The 21,942-nt window shown below is 42.8% G+C and overlaps 1 long non-coding RNA gene across 1 annotated transcript in view; it reads right to left on the bottom strand.

Moving 5' to 3' along the window:
• Nucleotides 1-21,562, bottom strand: part of LOC136402587 (uncharacterized) — a 37,710-nt gene extending 16,148 nt beyond the window's left edge. Inside the window, exon 1 of the long non-coding RNA XR_010751000.1 lies at nt 21,496-21,562. This is a non-coding gene — a long non-coding RNA (uncharacterized lncRNA). The remainder of the gene's footprint in view (nt 1-21,495) is intronic.
• Between the last annotated feature and the right edge of the window lie 380 nt (nt 21,563-21,942).

Below are 21,942 nucleotides of genomic sequence, written 5' to 3'. Positions count from 1 at the left end.
AAGTAAATACTAAGCAAAGTAGGGAAATTAAGAAATAGGGAAAGAGGAACTTTCCCAGGTGAACATTTAGAAATAGATTTTACTAAAGTAAAGCCACCAGCACAGGAATACAACTACCTCTTAGTTTTTATTGACACCTTTTCAAGATAGGTAGAAGCTTTCTCTACTAGAAATGAGACCACAGTAACAGTTGTTTACAAATTAGTATATGAAATGATTCCCAGATTTAGCTTGCTCATTACTATTAGGTCTCTTAATGGGTCTGCGTTTATATCTAAGGTCTCACAGCAAGTAGGAAAGGCACTCAGTATTAACTAGAAATTACACTGTGCTCACAGGCCTCAGAGAAAAGGAATATAAATCTAAACTCTGTAAGAATTCCAGACCAAATTTATTCTAAATCTGGTGAAAACTGGACTAGCTTACCCTCCTACTTCCCCTAAAAGCTAAATATACCTAAAATTTACCCTGTATAGAATTGTATTAGGCAGAGCAACATTCCTTCTCCCTCAGTTCTTTTACATACCCCCACGAGGACAGTGTGAACGGATTCCACCAACCCCTGTAAGTGGACCCTGAGAAGGACAACATGCCCTGTTCCAGCTACAAACTGGAAGCTGGCTAATCTATGGATGTCAAAAACTTGAGGAAATTCGCTGTGGGACTCCTTATAATTGAACTTTGGGGAAGGAGGGAAACTAAATTCAGGGAGAGGCCAGAGCAGGTCATCTTAAGGTCAGATACGTGTGTTGCTGTAGGTCACACAGAAGGGAAATATAAGTCCCTTTGCTAGAAAGGAAGCTATGAGGTAAATAAAAAATATATGTGTGTGCTTATAGCTACCCCTATAATAACCTATAAATATTAGCTACTTAGAGGAAGGGCACCCCCAATTAAGTATATTTTAACAAAATTACTTGTTGCCAGCTTGGTTGTCACTAAAGTTTAAAATTTTTGAAATGAAGAGTTATGATTAAATAGAAAGGGATTGTATAGTTTTAATAATGAATGGTAGAAAGTATAGAGATGCTTTTGAAAGAAAAAGTAAGAAAATAAGTTGCTATGAAAGCTAGTTATTTCTAAAGAGATAAGAAAGTTCATAAAAGTTAAGGGTTATGTAAGTTGCAGAAGGTTTGTGCAGGTTGTAGGCAGTTTGAAAAAAGGTAAACTCTATCAAATTAATAACACACAGAAGTCAGTATTCCCTTAAATGACAGGGTAATAAACAGCTAAATCAAGGACTTGATTAAAACTTAAATAAAACCAGTGGGGAATGTAACAATGTGCCAAGAAACTGTAAAACTGTTAGCATGAACAATGTCGGTTCGTATGCCTTATGTAATCATTATTTTGAAATTTTTGCATTTCTGTAAGTGCAAACTTGCAAACTAAGTACACTGCAAGTTGTCCTGTCAGCAAAGATACTTTAGCATGACAGACACTGTGCAGCAGAACTTCCTGATAAGCTAACATTAGTTCTGCTTCTGTAAATTGACGCTTGTGGTTTTTGCCTTTTAGACCATAGACCTTAAGTGTTCAGATCTGCAGGATTTGGGTCTGTTTAGCCCCTGCAGCGGCTGGATTATAATAAAATTCTTTTAAATTCTTCTGTAATTTTAGTGTCTTTCTGGAACTTGCTAATCAGTTTACAATTCTTTCTTTCTTTCTCTTTCTTTCTTTCATTCTTTCTTTTTCTTTCTTTCATTCTTTCTTCCTTCCTTCCTTCCTTCCTTCCTCCCTCCCTCCCTCCCTCCCTCCCTCCCTCCCTCCCTTCCTTCCTTCTTTCCTTCCTCCCTCCCTCCCTTCCTTCCTTCCTTCCTTCCTTCCTTCCTTCCTTCCTTCCTTCCTTCCTTCCTTCTCATTCCTTCCTTCCTTCTTTCTTTTTTTCCTTCCTTCCAAGCTACTAAAAGAAATAGAAAATCTTGTCCTCCTCTCATATGTGCCCTTACTGGAGAATCAAAATGACCACCTTTGTGCTCCTGGTTGGCACTGCAATCAATTGAGCCATCTGGCCAGGGCTTAATTTTTTCCTTTTCTTATTTTTCACTTTTACAGATAGAGAGAAGAAAGGAGAGAGAAAGGAGGGAGAAGGGAGTCAAATGCTGCCCATGCAATAAACAGCCATATAAGTCCCTGTGCCTCCCCATTTTTATAATCGTTTCCTCTTGTCAATGACCCTGTGACTCCTTAAAGTCTTTATTCTTTCCACTGGCCCAGGATCAGGGCAGCATGTCCCAGGCTTTTTTTTTTTTTTTAGCTCAGAATGAGCAATATACAGAGTTCTAACCAATAAAGTATAACTCCTGAGAATAAAAGATAAAAAAGGGAATTTATTTATTTACTTATTTACATATTTACATATTTATTTATTTATTTATAGTGGGAGAGAGAGAGAGAGGAAAGAGAGATGAGAATCATCAACTTGTTGCAGCGTTTCTGTTGTTTGTTGATTTCTTTCTATGTTCATTGACCGGGTGCTCAATTTAAGCCACTGAACACCTGCCCAATCCTGCAATCGTGGACTCAAACCAGTGACCTTGGTCTCAAGCCTGGGACCTTTGAGCTGAGTCCAATGCTCTAGGGCTCAAGCCAGACACTTCGGTCTCAAGCCAGCAATCCTGGGATCACTTCTATGAGTCCAGCTAGGCTGTTGACCCCATTCTGAAGCTGGTGAGTCAGCACTCAAACTGGCAACCTTCAGTTTTCAAATTTGGGACATCAGTGTCCCAGGTCAGTACTCTATCCACTGTGCCACCATGGTTCAGACAGAATTTTATTATTTTTATACAATAAAATAAAGTGTTTTTACTGACAGCAATTGTACAATGCTACTGTTAACATTTTGCTCCATATCTGTATTGAAGTATAAAAGGGCCAGGATGTGTGCAGCTCTGTTCTGACCAGGAAGAGGACAGTTACCAGATTTTGATGGGGGAACAGGGAAATGTGAGATGTTCATCATGAGACCAAGTTGAGACATGACACCCACATCCTGTCCTGCCCACATGCAGATTGCTGTGACTTGGGAAAAACACTCCTTACTTTCTCTCGTCCCTGGTGGCTGGGATCCCGGGGCCCTGGTGTGGCTGAGAGCAGTCTGCACCTGGACTGTGAGGTTTGGGATCTTTTCCAATGTGATCCATAAGAACTCCCACCCCAATGGGGTCTGGACATTGTTTCTGTCACAAGTCAGCAGGGACAACAAGTCTCCATGTCTAGGAAGTACCTGTGTTTATTTTCTCTGAAGGTCCTTTCTACTGGGCCTTGGTTATGACAAATGAAATAGTTGATCCATTTATCTCAGTAGGTTGTTCAGACTCATTTTTACATTCAGGAAATGTTCTCTTCATCCCAAGTACCGCAGATCATTTCAGAGTGAGTCATTTCTCTCTGCCTCTTTCTCTTTCCTATGAATAATTTGCAGTATTATGAGGTTTTTAAAAGTTTTGGTAAATTTTAAGTTTTTCTCTTTGCCACCACAGTCTGTATGTAAAGCCATGGTCACATGGTCTTTCATGTGTCAGTGCTTTCGTGTCCTTGAGGGGGGGAGACCTGAGAGGGGCACATGGTGACTGATGGTAAAGATTCAGAGTAAAGTGTATCTCATTTGACCGTTTGCAGGGAAAGGTCATCTGAAGTAGAAGTGGCCACAGGGCAAGGAGCACATAGAAGGTTCTATGAGGACAACACAGCCTCAGGGTGGAATCCAAGGTCGTGGCTTTAGTACATGTATGATGACCCGGAAACATGGAGAGGGGGACAGAGAGGTGCTTGTCATCTGGAAATAAGGCTTCTCTGTGTCAGTGGCTTCCCTGCAGCCTCCCTCTCAGCTCAGGCCTGAGCGCCTGTCAGTGGCATTGCTAAAAACATATCGTTTCTTGCAATGTTATATTAGACTCAGGATGGGGTTATTGTAACTGATCTTTAAGACCAACTGTTTCCTTAGACATTGACTCATTTACCATTTGTGATCCAAATGAGGACCATTGAGTTCACGGTCACTGGGCATCTGAGCTTTACCAATAACACTGGGACTCCCCTTTCTCGGTTCATTATTTGAGACCACCGATGCTGCTCGTTATGCTCCGGTTTTGACGTAGTTCTTACTTTTCTCTGTTGGTTGCACCCCGAAGCATTAGGTCACTTGATCTTGTTGATACGGCTAGAAATATACACATGGGACTGAAATATCTGCTTATCCTGAGAAAATATACATAGCAATGCTCTCTCCCATTTTAAAATTATTTTTTTCTTTTTTTTTTTTTTTTTTTCATTTTTCTGAAGCTGGAAACAGGGAGAGACAGTCAGACAGACTCCCGCATGCGCCCGACCGGGATCCACCCGGCACTCCCACCAGGGGCAACGCTCTGCCCACCAGGGGGCGATGCTCTGCCCATCCTGGGCATCGCCATGTTGCGACCAGAGCCACTCTAGCGCCTGAGGCAGAGGCCACAGAGCCATCCCCAGCGCCCAGGCCATCTTTGCTCCAATGGAGCCTTGGCTGCGGGAAGGGAAGAGAGAGACAGAGAGGAAAGCACGGCGGAGGGGTGGAGAAGCAAATGAGCGCTTCTCCTGTGTGCCCTGGCCGGGAATCGAACCCTGGTCCTCCGCACGCTAGGCCAACGCTCTACCGCTGAGCCAACCGGCCAGGGCCCCATTTTAAAATTAAAGAACATGTAACACAGTCCATTGGAACCGCCTTTCCTGAAGTCAACACCTTCTGGTTCACTCCAGACATCATTCTCCTTTGAGTTTTATTATGAATGGATTAAATTTTGTCTGTTAAGCTTTTTCTAAAATATGTTTCCTTTTGCTGTGTTTGTTACTGCCATGTAAATGCTCAAATTGTTCATTATCGGGATGGAAAAACTGGATTACATAATGTAGACCATTCAGGACAGAAATGTCCATAGGGGTGAACCAAACATAAAAAAAATATGGGGCACAAAAAAAAGAGAGAGAAAAAAGAGAAAGTGTAATTTTAATGGTTGAAGTTTATTCCAGAGAGAGAAAGGAGAGAAGAGACAGGTACACAAACGAAATGCACTCTTTGTTCCTCAGTGGAATGTCACAGTGCTCTGGGTCTCGGTGGACAGAACTCTGTAACAGCAATGATTGTATGGACGGCCATTTCTCCCACAGAATCCAGATTAACGCTCATTGCTGTAGCAGAACTCGTTTCTGCAGCAGATTATGAAGATACTGAAAAAGGGCTGCGGATGGAAGAGCAGGGTCAAGCACGGTGGGGACGGGCACAGGAGCACAAGCACAGCCAGCATCAGGGACATCTACTCAGAGGACACATGTCTGCTCTGGGAGAACACACCTGCCAGGTCAAGATGAAAGGTCACATGTCTGTGTAAATGACAAGGACTGGCTGAATCTCCGTTGGTTGTGCATAAACATGTCATTCTCTGACTCGAGTCCATCAGGTCCATACTAATTCTCTGCCCCAACCCCCTTACTCCACTCTGCTCGTGGTACCTGCTTCTCTCCCACCTCATCCCACCCGCGACTGTGAGCCCCAACTCCATGCCTCTCTAACAGGTTCTCGGATGGGGTCAGACTCTGTAGCACGTGGGCTGATGTCACCTAAAGTTTCTTGAATGATGAGTTCCTCTTCTATGACGGAGATGGGCAGGTCCTGGTACTCATCCTCAGGCTGGTCCTGGGTGGGCACCTGGTCAGCTGTCTCCCGCAGGGGCTCAGCCCGGGTCTGGAAGGCCAGGAGGAGCAGGGCAGCGAGGAGGGCGAGGATCCTCATGGCTGAGAGTCCTGAAGGTGCGGGTCGGGTGGGAGGGCTGACTGAGTGGTTGGGAGGGGCAGAGCCAGCCTGCACTTATAGTGGGAAATGAGAGGGAAGGCCACAAACCTCCACCCCATGCCAGCCACTTCTGAAGCTGCTTGTTCAAGACAAGCTCATGGTGTGTTCGCAATGACCGGCATCATTTCCCATAAGGAGCCCAAGATGTTCCGGGTGAGGGAAAAGAATGGAAATCTCATTTCTGGCTCCCTGGGATTCTAAGTTAGGGTCGGGTGGCTTCCCCCAGTAACAGAGGACAGGGACAGCAGGTGGAGTCAAATGAAGGGGCGGGCTGCTCTGGGGTCCCTGCCTGAGAACCTGGCCTGATAGGAGAAGAGGACTTGTAGCTGCTCCAGCTTCAGCAAAGGAGGAAAGCCCCTCAGCTCTCTCCAACCTGGGCTGTCAGGCTCACCCACATGAGAGCCACGCCCCGAGGTCTGATCAGTCATGAGAGATCACTGTGACCTGGACAGGGACCTGAATCAGCAGGGTCCTCCTGGAATGGAAGGCAAGTTTCACTGGTCAGATGGGCGGGGCCAGTCCCAGGTAGGAACACAGGACATGGGGACGTGGTTATGGCTGCATAACCAGAGGTCTCAGGAGATCTCAGGGGTCAGAAGAGAGAGCAGGGTCTTGGGAGGGAGTCCTGCCAGGTAGATGGTGGCTTCCGTTCCTCTGAGTTCCATTCTTCCACCTGCCAGAGTGACAAGAGGGGACATGAATGGCTATATCGGGACTGGATGTGTCCCCAAGTTCACACAGCAGATTACACAAGTTTCATGACAGTCAATGGGGGAAAAAAGAAGTCACACAAACCTTTCAGTTCTTTCATTTTTCATAGACTAAGTGTCCATCAATTGTAGTCACTCTTATTTTTACTACTGTTGTCATGACTGTTCTTTTCAGGGTCTTCGGGGTTAACAAAAGCAATGCCTCCTGCTCTGACCCAGCGTTGTTGACCATCGTCCTTGTTCATTTCATCACATCCACTGCCCAGCATGTAATTTAACGAGTGCCACTGGACAGTCTCTTCCACAGTTAGTCACCCTGATCAGAACGACCCAGAAGAGGAAGCTTTAAACTGAGTTTTATCAACAGCGTTCTCGTTCCCTTGATTCCCCTTCCAGGAGTTCCCAGCAAGGTCTCCACATAGTGGATGCCATGAGGTTGTTGTACATGCTCACCCTTGTGGTTGTGTTCGTCTCCAAGTGACACAGTCACGCCCTTGTTGGTATCTGTTCTTCCTTCCTGTTTCCTTCCTCTGACCACTCTGCTCTGGGAAGGACCCACTGGTCCCCCGGAGCTAGCATGGTGGTCACACACAGGAGCAAGGACAGGAGGGGCTGTCCTCAGGAGGGGCAGGGTGGGCACCTGCAGGTCTGCGCCTGATGCACCAAGAAGCAGGCGGGTCCGTGAGGAGGAAAGGGGGAAGCAGACCTGCTGTAGTGTCCCGTCTGACGACACCCTGACACACTCACACCCTCCCCTCTGAGAGCGTTTGCCCACTGGTGGCTGCTTCTAGTTTACCATCTGCCCTGTCCCATGGGGGCGGTGATTAAGGCCTCACTCTGCGAGCAGGACAAGGGGGCACCGAGAGGTTCTGCAGAAGCGGGACATCCACGTCCTTCCCACCGCGGCGTCCGGAAGGAACGCAGAGGTACACTGTGCTCTCTGTCTTGCTCAAGGGGTGGCGGGCTGAGCGGAGAGGGGGACGGGGGTTGACTTCCTGCCTGTCCATTCCCGACACCTGTCAGAAGTGGACACTGTCACAGGAGAGCTCAGCCTTTTACCGAGTGTTACGAGACTTGAATTTGGGGCTTCTATGGGAGAGCCCCAGGGGATCTGGCCGGCACTGAGGGGTTTGACCTGTCACCCCACAGTCAGGGACTCTCCTCTCTGCCGAGTGTGCTGTGTGCCCACCCACCTTAGTCCCTGTCCCCCTCACTCTTGTCCTTCTCCAGGATTCTGTATTAATACACATAAAGTCAGCTGACCGCACACTTCACTCCAATGTTTCACGGCTCAGGGTTTCTAGTGTGAAGTCACAAACTGACTGACGGACAAGAGCTTCGGGGACAGAGCTGGATGGGGCGGAGGGTCCCCAGCCACTGTCCTCTCTGCTTCGAGTTCACAGGAGCCTATTCACTGTGACCCACTGGGCTGCTCTTCCATCAGAGAGAGGGGAGGGTAGATTGTGGGGGGCTGTGTGGGGTGCTCTCTGGGACAGCAAAGGGCTGTCAGGGTGCTTCCCTGTGTCACAGCCCTAGTGACGGCTCAAGCAGGTCAATCAACTGATGAGAGTGATTCTCAGTTGCAAGGGTCCCAGGCGTCTGAGACCTGTGGTCATAGCTGCTCTGATGAAGCATGAACTGGGCCATGTGGTCCTTTCATGACAGACTAACCATCTGGTGTGAATATGGGGGGACAAGGGCCCCCGATAGGATGTCTGTGACAGCTCTCTGCTGCAAGCCCCGCCCTCAGGACCCCTGCAGCGTGTGGGGGTGGTGGGCAGGCTGAGGAGAGTGGACACAGGGCTGAGGTCAGTGGGCAGGTGAAGTTGGGGAGTGGGAGCCTGCCCCCCGCCCTGGCATGAATTCCATAAGGGTGGCCATGCCTGGTGACCAGTCTGAGACCACTGAGAGCCAGCACCATGGAGCTCTGCTGCCAGGGTTCCAAAGCCAGTGGCCTGTGGTGGTGACCCCTAGTGGGTCAGCTGGGTGAGAGGGACCTGAGACCTTCCTTCCTCGGGGCTGAGTGCAGACTCTCCAGCCTTGGAAGATGCAGGAAAACAAATCTTTTTTTCAGGCCTGGATTTGAGTCAGTTAAGATTTTTTCTCTTTTAGAAACCTCTTTAACATCAGCAGGTGCTCTGGATTATTCTGAGTCTTTTCCTTTAGACACTTGCATTTTAGATCTCTAATTTTATTTTAAAGACATATCTCTTAGATCCTGAAGGCAGGAGTCCTAAGCTTGGGGGTTGAGGATGAACTTCAGAGGCTAGCTGACACTCCAAGTATTTTGAGGGCGAACTGTGTGTGTTTATCTGTTTGAATAAACATGTGTGTTGTTGTAGACTGCAAATGGCAAAAAGCCATTGTAGATTCGAGGCTTAGCAAAAGGCTGAGTTCTCCCCCCTCCACTTCCATATTGGCTATGATGCTGAGTACTTGCACCCACTTCACCTGCTTCCTTAAGTTGCTGGAAGCAATTTACATGCCCTTCCTCTTACACTTTGTTTGTTCAGATGTTGGTTGATTTCACTTATGTATGTTGGGGAATTCCTCTTTATGCCTTGGGAGAGTTCCTGTTTTTGCCTCAGATGTGTAACTTTGTATCAAGGACTTCCTTGATTTGCATATGTGTATATGATAAAGCAAACTGGAGCTACAGGGCACTTGGATATTGCCATCAGCATTGAAGAGTCCTCCCAGTCCCATCCTTTTTTCTTAATGAGTCTGTTTTCTTAATTCTGTACCGTTCTCACTCAAGACCCAGAATTACAAACTGCACTGGTCTATGGCAAGTGGCGCCCAAACAGGGGACTTGAGTACAAGGAAACTAAATTGAAGGCAGGTGATGAAACTGCCCCCAAGTTGTGCACAGTGAGTAAAAAAAGTTTTGGGGGAAAGTATAGTCGGGAGTAAAAATTATGGGACAATTAGAGTCAAATCTTTTTGTAAGAGCAGTTTTGCAGCTAGAATGCTTTTTGCGATATGTTCAAGACATGTGCCCTGGTTACCGGAAGAAGGAATGGTTATTTCTGCTACAGGAGAGCAAATAGGCAAAGTTCTGAGAAGGCAGTGGTGTGAGGAGACTGTGGCAGGGAGGCATGAAGGTGGCAGTCTCTGGCAGTTGGTGCTGTAGTTGGCGGCTTGGGGTCTGAGGAACATAGGACAGTGTGGCTGCCTCTAGTTCTCTCCAGCTGCTTAGTTTGCTGCTCAGCTGAGGTTGAAGTAGGGAAGAAATCTCAGCATAGTCAACCTGAGTCACCAGTTACAGCGACTATAGAGTTTGAGAATGGATAGGAGACTCAGGTATTAGGAAAGTTATAGCTTTTCCTGTTATGATCTGATTTTCTTTAATGTTTTAACTACAATCTTCTTAACTATCATTTTGTTTCTTTCTTATTTTTTGCCTGGAGAGAGGGCGAAGGGGGTGCCTGTGTGGATGTTGCTAAAATAAATCTCATACGGCCTCTTCGGATTTTTCAAGAGAGATTTCTGTTTAGTATTTATCCTTATTAAAATAGCCCTACCTAAGATCAAGGAGGCCACGTCCTAATCTCTAAAATCCTGGGTTTCACTCTTGATTTGTATGATTGTATGTGAGGTCTTTGATTAATGTCTAAATGTGTCTGTTTTTGAGGCCTGAATTGAGTTCTTGCATGCAAAGATTGGAAATGCCAGCTCTAATATTGAAAATATAAGATAATTTTAGAACTTGTAAGGAATGTTCATTTAAATTTAAGTAGAATAAAATGTAGATACTTAAGACTTACTAATTTGGTTAGTGCATTGTGAGATGTGTTCAGAGTCAGGAGCCAAATAGCAATTCAAGTATATATTAGGATTAATCAAAGTTATATGTTATATTTGTGTTTTTGTGCATAAATTGTCTTGTTTGTGTGTAAGGTTATATTCAGGTAGGGAAAACAAAGAAATTGAGAAAAATTAAGCAGGGCCCTAATAAGTGAGCTCAAGAATTTGTCTCAAGCTGCTTCAGGCAGGTAGAAGAATAGTATAAGGTTGCTAATTCTGCTTCTCAGGCCAAACCCTGCAAAAGGGACCCTGAGAGAATTGAGGATTTGGCTCCACTGATCCTGCCTATTGGATTCAAGAAGTAGGTCAGGAACATCCTGAAATGAATTTAACAGTATAAGGGCATAAATTTAAAAGAGTTTTAGATACTGGAGCTGATGTTTCTGTTATTGCTAAGCTACATTGTCCTCCTTCCTGGCCCAGCAGCAGCCACAGAATTACAAGGTATAGGGCAGAGTAAATCCCCTCAAAAAAGCTCTAGTTTTTTACAATGGGAATATAAAGAAGGTCATTCTGGATTATTTCAACCATATGTGCTCCCTGGATTGCCAGTTAATTTGTGGGGTAGAGATGTTTTGAAAAATACAGAAGCATTGCTTGTCAGTCCTAATATTTTAGTCTGTGCTCAAATGCTTGATCAGGGATTTTTGCCCACTAAGGGACTAGGGAAATAACATTGGGGAATTCTCACCCCCATAGAAGTGGCACCCAAAACCAGAAGGTATGGATTAAGATACCAAAATTTAGCATAGGGGCCTTGGTAGCTCCTGCTACCCCAAGAATGCATTTGTGCAGACCCAATTACTTGGAAATCATATAATTCTGTATAGTAGACCAATAACCCCTTTCTCAGGAGAAACTTGATGCAGCTGCTCAATTGGTACAAGAGCAGCAAGAGCTTGGGCACATTGAATCATCTAATAGTCTATGGAATATGCCTATAATTGTCATTAAAAAGAAATCAAGAAACTGGAGGCTATTATAAGATTTGAGAGCAATAAATAAGACTATGGAAATTATGGGTCATCTCCAGCTAGGACTTCCATCTCCTACTGCCATTCCGTGGAATTATCACCTTGTAATTATTGACTTGAAGGATTGCTTTGTTACTATTCCTTTAAGCCCCCATGATTGCAAGAGTTTTGCATTCAATGTCCCTTCACTTAATTTCTAGGCTTCAATGGAGTGATATTATTGGAAAGTTTTGCCTCAAGGTATGACTAAAGTCCTACCTTGTGCGAAAAATATGTTGCTCAAGTTATCTCTCTAGTACGAAGGCAGCACACTAAGGTGTACATAATTCACTATGTGGATGATATTCTTATTGCTCATCCACATAGACACTGTGTTGACCACCTGCAACAACTCAAATATTCTTTGAAAGAATCAGGACTTTATATAGCTCCTGAAAAGATACAGAAATCTTTACCTTTCTCTTATTTAGGACTAATTGTTGAGGGACAACAAACATGTCCACAAAAATTAGATATCAGGACAGATCATTTGCAAAGTTTAAATGATTTCCAGAAATTATTACGAGACATTAAATGGCTTAGACCTTCCTTGAAATTAACTACCGGAGAACTGGAGACACTTTTTGATATTCTTAGAGGCTTGACTGAACCAGCTTCTTCTCGGCTACTTACAGCTGTGAGACAGTAGGCTTTAAAGCTTGTAGAAAAAGCCTTGAAACAAGCACAACTAAAACACATAAATCCTGAAGAATCAAATGCTTTACTAATTTGTCCCTCCAGTTACACTCCAACAGGACTATTGTGGCAAGCTTCAGGTCCTATTGAATGGATTCATTTAGCTGTTACTCTTAAGAAAGTTTTATCTCCATATTTTAATCTTGTTGCCTCCTTATCAAGGAGTGTACGCAACTCTTACAGCTTATAGGTTTTGAGCCTTGGATTATTGTTGATCCTTTGAAAAAGGAACAACAACAATGGCTCTGGGAAACTTCCACTAAATGGAAAATTGCTTTTGCAAATTTTACAGGACAAATTGATTCTACTCAGCTGATAAAATAGTTCAATTTTCATTAATTACTACATTTGTCTTTCCTAAGACAATTGTTAATAAGCCCATTCCTGAAGCACCTACAGTCTTTACTGAGGGGTTCAACACAGGAATAGTAGGCTTAGTAATCGATGGCAAAGACTTGTACATCAACATAGAGCTCCGTGTTTTATAGGACATATTCAAGATCACTCTATGCTCCCTGGAGCTTTAGCACAAGAGAATGCCCTTATCGATCAAACTACCCAAAAGAAAATTATTGGAACAACCATGACAGATCAAGTAATTCAGTCTCATACTATTTATCACCAGAACGCTGGAGCCCTGTGTAAACAGTTTCAACTTTCTCAGGAAGCAGCACAGCAGATTGTTAAATCCTGTCCAAGGTGTTCTGTACTACAATCTGTCCTTTCATTTGGAGTTAACCCTCGAAGACTCCTACCAGTACAACTTTTGCAAAGGGATGTTACTTATATACCTTCATTTGGCAAACAGTCCTTTGTCCATGTTACAGTGGATACTTATTCTGGATTCTAAGAACTCCCACCCCAGAGGGGTCCGGGCTTTGTTTCTGTCAGGAGTCAGCAGGGACAACATGTTCCTATGTCTAGGAAGTGCCTGTGTTCAGACTCATTATTAAACTCAGGAAAGGTCCTTTTCATACCAAACACCACAGATCATTTCAGAGTGAGTCATTTCCTTTCTACTCTTTCTCCTTCTTTTCAGAAAATTTACATTTTTATGTGGCTTTTAAAAGTTTTGGTAAATTTTGCGTTTTGCCTCTTTTCTACTACAGTCTCTAACGGCCGGTCTCCCACGTGTCAGTGCTCACGTGTCCTGGCGGTGGGAGCTGAGAGGGGTGCATGGTGAATGATCGTAAAGGTTAACATAAAGTGTTTCTCATTTGTGCATTTGCAGGGTAAAGTCACCTGAAGTCGATGTGGCCACAGTGCAGAGAGCACATAGGAGGTTCTAAGAGAACAACACAGCCTCAGGGTGAAATCCAGGGTTATGGCTTTAGGATGTGTGTGGCAACCTGAGAACAGGGAGAGGAATGCAGAGAGGTGCTTGTCATCTGTAAATAAAGCTTCTTTCTCTCGTTGGCTTTCCTGCAACTTCCATCTCAGCTCAAGACTGAGTGCTTGTTTGTGCCATTATTTAAAATACGCCGTTGATTGCTAGATTATTTTAGATTCAACACGAGATTTTTGAGACTAGGAGACTTCATCTCTATAACAAGAGAGTTGAGATCAACTCCTTTAATGCACAATGAACTAATCACCTTTTTAGGGTTCATGGGGGACCATCATTTCCCTGGTTACCGGCATGACCTGTGATACTGACCAGACCAGGACTCTGCTTTCCTCTGGCGGTTATTTGAGATGACCGGTGCTGGTCACTCTGCGCTGGTTTGGGTGTAGTTTGTACTTTTCCCTGTTGGTGGCACCCTGAAACATTAGTTCACTTGATCTTGCTGACAGGGCTAGGAACGTGCACATGTGACTGAAATATCTGTTTACCCTAGAAAGTATCTACACATGTCAATGTCCTCTCCTGCCTTAAAATAAAAAAACAAGTACAATGATCATTGGGTCTACTCTTCTTGAAGTTAATGGCACCTTTATTTTTTCTTTTCTAAAAAATTTTCTTAAGTGAGAAGCAGGCAGGCAGAAAGACAGAATCCCTCCTGTGACCTGACTTGGATTTACCTGGCAAGCCTCCTACTGGGTGATGCTGTGTCCTTCTGGAGCCATTTTTTTTGTTGCTCAGTAAATGAGCTTTTTTAGCACCTGAGGTGAAGCCATGGAGCCACTCTCAATGCCTCGGACCAACTTGCCCTAACTGAGCATGGTTAAGGGAGGGGAAAAGAGACAGAGAGAGAAAGAGAGAGAGAGAGAAAAGAGAGGAGGAGGAAGAGAGAAGCAGATGGTCACTTCTCCAGTGTGCCCTGACAGGGCATCAAACCCAGGATGTCCATACACTGGCCTAATACTCTAACACTAAGCCAACCAGCCAGGACCCAATGGCACCTTTTAGTACAATCCATAGAAATGTTTCACCTTGAGTTTCATTATGAATCTATTGAATATGGAAGGTTAAATTTGTCTTAAATAAGAATCATGGTCCTTTTTACTGGTTTTGTTATTGCCGTGTGATGCTCAAATGGTTCATCATCAGGATTAAAGGTCTGGTTAATTTAATGCTGACCATGCAGGACAGAATTTTCTGTGTAAGTGCATCACACTAACAAGAATAATGGAGGAAGAGACAAGATAGCCACAGAGTAGGCGGACATTCTAACTCACACTTCTCAGAACCTAGGTGGATTATAACTACTTCTGTGAACACTCATCTTGAAAGACCAATCTTGTACTAAACTAAGGGGATTCTATAGCTCAGAACAACCCAAGAAGCCACTCTGAGACTCTCAGAAAAGGCGGAGATGTAAAAAGGGCTTCCCAGCTCCCGGAAGCTAGCGGCAGACAGTAGGGCCTCTCGTGATGGGGGGGGGGTTGCCCAGCGAGTTGTGGGGCCTCAGCCTCCAAACCAGAATTCCAGCCTAGAGCTCTGAAGCCTGAAGGGGCTTACACAGTGTATTTGGCTGAGAAAGGTGCCTGGATACTGTTTGAGAGAAGGAGATAGAGGGGGTTGGACCCAGGCTTCCTATTAAAGGACCACACAAAGAGTCTCACTCACAGCCACTTTCCTGGAGCTCCAGAAGCAGGGAGCACTGGGGGGACTGGAGTTGCCAGGGGAGAGAGAGTGGTCTCAGAGGCACAGGGATAGAAACTTTGAGGGATGGACACCCTAACCCCTGGGCTGAGTCACTCCCCAAGTCTAAAGTGAACATTTCTTCTGGGAACTGAACCATCAGCAAAGGGAAGAAATTACCCTGTCCACTGGAGGCTTACTGCCGCAGTTAGAACAAAGAGGCACTTAAAGGCAGGCAGCACGTTAGAACACAAATAGTGAGTTCCGAGCCCTCAGCTATACCGCTACCTGTGCTGCTGAGTGCTCCACAAGGGCAGCTGGGCCAGAGGGGGCCAGGCTCTGCTGCGGAGGCCAGGTTGGTCAGGGCGAGCATGCACGAGCCTGCTGGTGGAGGTGAAAAGCCACGGCGGCCACAGCAGAGGTCCGGGTTCACACACAGTCCTGCCTGCAGTATGGGCCTGCTCTTGGAAGTGGAAGCTTGAGGAAGGCTGCTCACACCTGACCTAGCTAAAACATAAAAAACATCAACACAAACAGCAAAAGGAACGGTGATAGCAGATAAGTAGCCCACAGCGGTTTACAAACAACAGCTGATGCCATCCCAAGAAGAACTAGAAGAAAGACAACTGAAAATTAGAGACAGACAATACTATCCCTAGACATAGCTAGCTTCACAAACAACACACCCAAATGCGGAGTGTATACACAGACAAAATGGGAAAACAGAGAAATGCAATCCAAATAAATCAAGAAGAGAAATCCCCAGAAAAAGAACTAAGTAAGATGGAAATAACCAAATTACTGGATACAGAGTTTAAAATAATAATTGTTAGAATGCTGAAAGATCTTAGAACAACAACAGATGGACACAATGAACAGCTAAATAAAGAGAAAACAAGCATGAAAAAGGACACTGAAATAATAAAGAAGAACCAGTCAGAAATGACAAATACAGTATCAGAAATAAAGACTACACCAGAAGCAATTAAATGAAGGCTGGATGAAGCAGAGATTCGAATCAGTAATTTAGAAATCAAAGTAAATGAAAGCACAGAAGTGGAGCAGCAAAAATAAAAGAGGCTCAAAAAGTCTGAGGAAACTCTAAGAGAGCTCTGTGACAACATAAAAAACAACAATATCTGCATCATAGGGGTTCCTGTAAAATAAAAGAAAGAACAAGGGATAGGGAGCCTGTTTGAAGAAATAATAGCTGAAAACTTCCCTAATTGATGCAGAAAAAAGTCACATAAGACACATCATAATTAAAATACCAAAGCTAAGAGATAAAGAAAAAAAACTGAAAGCTACAAGAGAAAAAAAGTCAATCACACACAAAGGAGCCCCCATAAAGATAACATCCGACTTCTCAACAGAAACACTTGAGGCCAAAAGGGAATGGCAAGAAATATTCAAAGTAATGCAGAACAAGAGCCTACAACCAAGACTTCTTTATCCAACAAGGCTATTGTTTAAAATTGAAAGAGAAATAAAAAGCTTCCCAGACAAAAAAAAAACACAAAAAAACCCCTCAAGGAATTCATACAACTGAAACAATGCTGCAAGAAATGTTAAGGGGCCTGTTGTAAACAGAACAAAGGGGGACAAAAATATAGTAAAAGAGGAATGTAGATTTAAAGAATAAAATAATAAAAAACAACTACATAACAATAATAACATTAAATGTAAATGGATTAAATGATCCAAGCAAAAGACATAGGGGTAGCTGTGTCGATAACAAAATAGGACCCGTACATACACTGTCTACAAGAGACACACCTCAAAGCAAAAGATAAACTTAGAGTGAAAATAAAAGGTTGGAAAAAAATGTTTCATGCAAATGGAAATAAAAAAATAAATATTGCTGGGGTAGCAATACTTATTTCTGACAAAGTAGACTTTAAAACAAAGGCTTTCAATAGGGATAAAGAAGGTCACTACAAAATGATAAAGGAAGCAATCCAAAAGGAAGATATAACCATTATACATATCTATGCACCTAATATTGAGCACCTAAATATATAAAGTAGACTTTGATGGACATAAAGGGTGAGACAAACAGCAATACTATAATAGTAGGGGATTTCAATACCCCCTAACTTCACTAGATAGATCCTCAAGAAAGAAAATTAAAAATGAAATAGCAGACTTAAAGGACACACAAAGTCAACTGGATTTAAAGGTATCTTCAGAAACTTTCACCCTAAAGCAGTAGAATATACATTTTCAAGTGCTTATAGTACATACTCTATGATAAAACACAAGTTAGGGCACAAAACGGGTCTAAACAAATTTAAGAAGAAAAACATCTATCAAGCATCTTTTTTGATCACAGTGGCATGAAACTAAAAATCGACTACAAAAGAAAAACTGAAAAATACTCAAAAACTTGGAAACTAAAAAGCATGTTATTAAATAATGAATGGGTTAACAATGAGATCAAAGAAGAAATAAAAAATTCCTAGAAATGAATGAAAAAGAGTATAAAACAACTCAAAATTGATGGGACACAGCAAAAGGAGTTCTGAGAGGAAAATTTAGCAAAAGCAGGATGAAAACCTTTGCCAGCCACTAGCCTGCCCCTATATGGTGGCCATTTAAAAACCCGTCACTTTTACAAAGAAGGCGTACCTCAAGAATCTAGAAAAAGCTCAAATAAACACTTTAACCCTGCATCTAAAAAAACTAGAAAAATAACAGCAAATAAAGCCCAGAGGAAGTAGAAGTAAGGAAATGATAAAGATCAGAGCAGATATAAATGAAATAGAGGCTAAAGAAACAATACAGAGGATCAGTGCAACCAAGAGCTTGTTCATTAAAAAGGTAAAAAAGATTGATAACCTTTAACCAGACTGACCAAGAAAAAAAGAGAGAGGACTCAAATAAAATTAGAAATGAGAGTGGAGAAATAACAACGGACACAACAGAAATACAAAGGATTGTAAGAAAATACTATGAAGAATGGTATGCCAAAAAATCAGACAACCTAGGTGAAATGGACAAATTTCTTGAAACATATAATCTTTCAAAATCAATCTGGAATAGTAAGAAAACCTAAACAGACTAAATATAACAAATGAGATCAAAACAGTTATAAAAAAAAAAAGAAACCCAACAAAAATAAACAAATGTCCTGGGCCTGATGGCTTCACAGGCAAATTCTACCAAATATTAAAGAACTACCTCCTATCTTTCTCAAGCTATTTCAAAAAAATTCAAGAGGAGGGTAAACTTCTAAGCTCCTTTTATGAGGCGAGCATAATTCTGATTCCAAAACCAGGCAAAGACAAAACAAAACAAAAAAAATTATAAGACAATATATTTGATGAATTTAGATGCTAAAATTCTCAACAAAATATTAGCAAATCAGATTCAGCAATACATGAAAAAAATCATACATCATGATCAAGTGGGATTTATTCTGAGGAGGCAAGAATGGTACAATATTCATAAATCAATCATTGTGAATCATCATATAAACAAAGGAAGGAGAAAAACCACATGATAATTTCAATAGATGCAGAAAAAGCATTTGATAAAATCCAGCACCCATTCATGATCAAAACACTCAGCAAAGTGGGAATACAGGGAACATACCTCAACATGACAAAGGCCATCTATGACAGACCCACAACCAACATCATACTCAATGGACAAAAGTTAAAAGCAATCCCCTAAGATCAGGAACAAGGCAGGGGTGTCCCCTTTCAACACTCTTATTCAACATAGTTCTGGAAGTTCTACCCACAGGAATTGGACAAGAAGAAGAAATAAAAGGCATCCCAATTGGAAAAGAAGAAGTAAAATTATCGTTATTTGCAGATGAGATGATACTGTATATAGAAAACCATAAAGTCTCAGTCAGAAAACTACAGGACCTGATAAATGAATTCAGCAAGGTGGAAAATATAAAATTATTACTCGGAAACCAGAGGTATTTTTATACACTAACAATGAACTGTCGAAAAGAGAAATTAAGGAATCAACACTCTTCACTATTGTAAAAACAGCAACAAAAAATAAAGAACCTAGAAGTAAATTTAACCAAGGAGATAAAAGACTTGTACTTGAAAAGTTATACAACATTGATAAAAGAAATCAAGAAAGATACAAGCAAGTGGAAAGATATACCGTACTCATGGTTGGGAAGAATACACATCATCATAATGTCTATAAGGCAATTTATAAATTCAATGCAATATCAATTAAAATACCAATGACATACTTCAAAGATATAGAACATATATTCCAAAAATTAATATGGAACAACAAGAACAAAAAACTGGAATAGCCTCAGAAATCTTGGAAAAGAAGAATAAAGTGGGTGGTATCACACTTTCTGATACCAAGTTATACATCAAGGCCATTGTACTCAAAACAGCCTGGTACTGGCATAAGAACAGGCATGTAGATGAAAGGAACAGAACAGAGAACCCAGAAATACACACACACTTTTATGGACAACTGATATTTGACAAAGAAGGTAAGAGCATAAGTTGGAGTAAGAGTAATGACAGCCTCTTCAACAAATGGTGTTGGGAAAATTAGACAACTACCGGAAAAAAAAAAAAAATGAAACTAAACCACCAACTTATACCCTTCAAAAAAATAAACTCAAAATGGATAAAAGACTTAAATGTAAGTCATGAAACCATAAACATCTCAGAAGAAAACATAGGCAGTAAGCTCTCCGACATCTCTCGCAGCAATACATTTGCTGATTTATCTCTACAGGCAAGGGAAATAAACAACAAGGATAAAAAAATGGGACTATACCAAACTAAAAAGCTTTTGCACAGCTGAAGACAATATGAACAGAATAAAAAGACAAGCCATACAATGGGAGAACATTTTTGACAATACATCTGATAAGGGGTTAATAACCAAAATTTATAAAGAACTTGTTTAACTCAACACCAGAAAGATAAAAAATCTAATCAAAAAATAGGCAAAAGAAATGAATAGACACTTCTCCAAAGAAGACATACAGATGACCAATGGGCAGATGTAAAAATTTTTAACCTCGCAAATCATTAGAGAAATGCAAATTAAAACCACAATGAGATACTACTTCACACCAGTCAAAATGGTGCTCATCAACAAAACAACACGTAATAAGTGCTGGCCAGGATGTGGAGAAAAGGGAACCCTCCTGCACTGCTGGTGGGAATGCGGACTGGTGCAGCCACTGTGGAAGACAGTATGGATTTTTCTCAAAAATTTAAAAATGAAACTGCCTTTTGACCCAGGCATTCCACTTTAGGAATATATCCCAAGAACACTACATCAATGATTAAAAAGAAAAAATGCACCCCATGTTTATGGCAGCATTGTTCACAATAGCCAAGATCTGGAAACAGCTCATCTGTCTGTCAGTGGACGAGTGGATTAAAAAGCAATGGTACATATATACAATGGAATACTATGCATGAGAAAGAAGGAAATCTTACCTTTTGAGACAACATGGATGGACCTGGAAACTATTATGTTAAATGAAATAAGGCAGGTAGAGAAAGAAAAATATCATATGACCTCACTCATTTGAAGAATCCAATGAACAATGTGAACTGAGGAACAGAATTGAGACAGAGGGGGGATCAAAGGGACCAGAGGAAAAGAGGACAGAGGGAAAGGGGATGAGAGGATGGATAATCCTGAAGTGAAGGGGGGAGGGCGCTGTGGGGAAGGTGGAAAGGAAGATGTTGAGGGTAATACAGGGGAGGGGGGGAAACATTAGGAGCAACACTAGAATCTATGTAAACAATAAATTAAAATCAATAAAAAATGAATAATGGAAAGAGGGAAAAAGGCTAAACAGTGAGTTTATGCTTGAAGTTTATTATGGAGAGAGAAGAGAAGGTGCAGGTGCACAGATAATCGCTTCCTCAGGTCTTCAGAGGAACGTCGCAGAGCTGTGATCTCGGTTCACAAAGTATCGCGACAGCAAAGCCTGTTTTTGTTACCAAAGCTAGTGCATCTTCCAGCATGAGATTCATTAACCCTGCAGAAGTGACCAGATCAGTACGTGCCCTGGCTCCTCTCTCAAGGCCTGCGGAGGGAAGGGGAGGGTCAGGCACAGTGGACCCGGGCTCAGGGAGCAGAGGCACAGCCAATATCAGGGACAGACACTGAGAAGTGACCTGTCTATTGCCACAAACAATACCTGCTGCATTAGGGTGAAAGGTCACGTGTCTGTGTAAATCACAAGCACTGGCTGACTCTGCGTTGGTCACACAGACTCATGACCGTCTCTGACCCGAGTCCAACACGTCCTTGCTCTTTCTCTGCCCCCCTCCTCCTCTCCCCTCATGGCGCCTGGTTCTCTCCCCCCTCATTCTACTCTCGACTGTGAGCCCGGACTCCACGCCCCACTGACAAGCCTTCTGATAGGGTCAGACCCTGTAGCACGTGGGCAGGTGTCACCTGAAGCTTCTCGAGTGATGAGTTCCTCTTCTGTGAAGGAGATGGCCACATCCTGGTCCTGAGACCCCACTTGAGGCACGTCCCCCACCTCCAGTGCTGCCTGCATGCCGATCGCTGTGAGCTGTAATAACCTGCTCCTGACTCTCTGAAACCCCTGGTGGCAGGGACCCTGGGGTGCAGGCGTGGCAGAAAGCAGTCTGCTACCTGAACTGTGAGGGTTGACATCTCTCCCAGAGTAACAGGTAAGACCTGCAACCCGGATGGAGTCCTGGCTTTGTGTCTCTCCTGAGTCACGGGGCAACATGTGTCCACATCGAAGAAGTGCCTCTGTTTATTTTCTCTGAATGTCTTTCTTCTTGGCATCGGTTCTGGGAAATGGAATACCTGGCTGATTTATTCCTTTTGGGTTGTAGGGCTTATTTATACATTCAGGAAATTGTCACTCTT

This window comes from Saccopteryx leptura, chromosome 4, assembly GCF_036850995.1.
Source record: "Saccopteryx leptura isolate mSacLep1 chromosome 4, mSacLep1_pri_phased_curated, whole genome shotgun sequence".
NCBI lineage: Eukaryota > Metazoa > Chordata > Mammalia > Chiroptera > Emballonuridae > Saccopteryx > Saccopteryx leptura.
The sequence above is the reverse complement of the archived record's forward strand: the minus strand, read 5'-3'. Positions and strand labels throughout refer to the sequence as shown.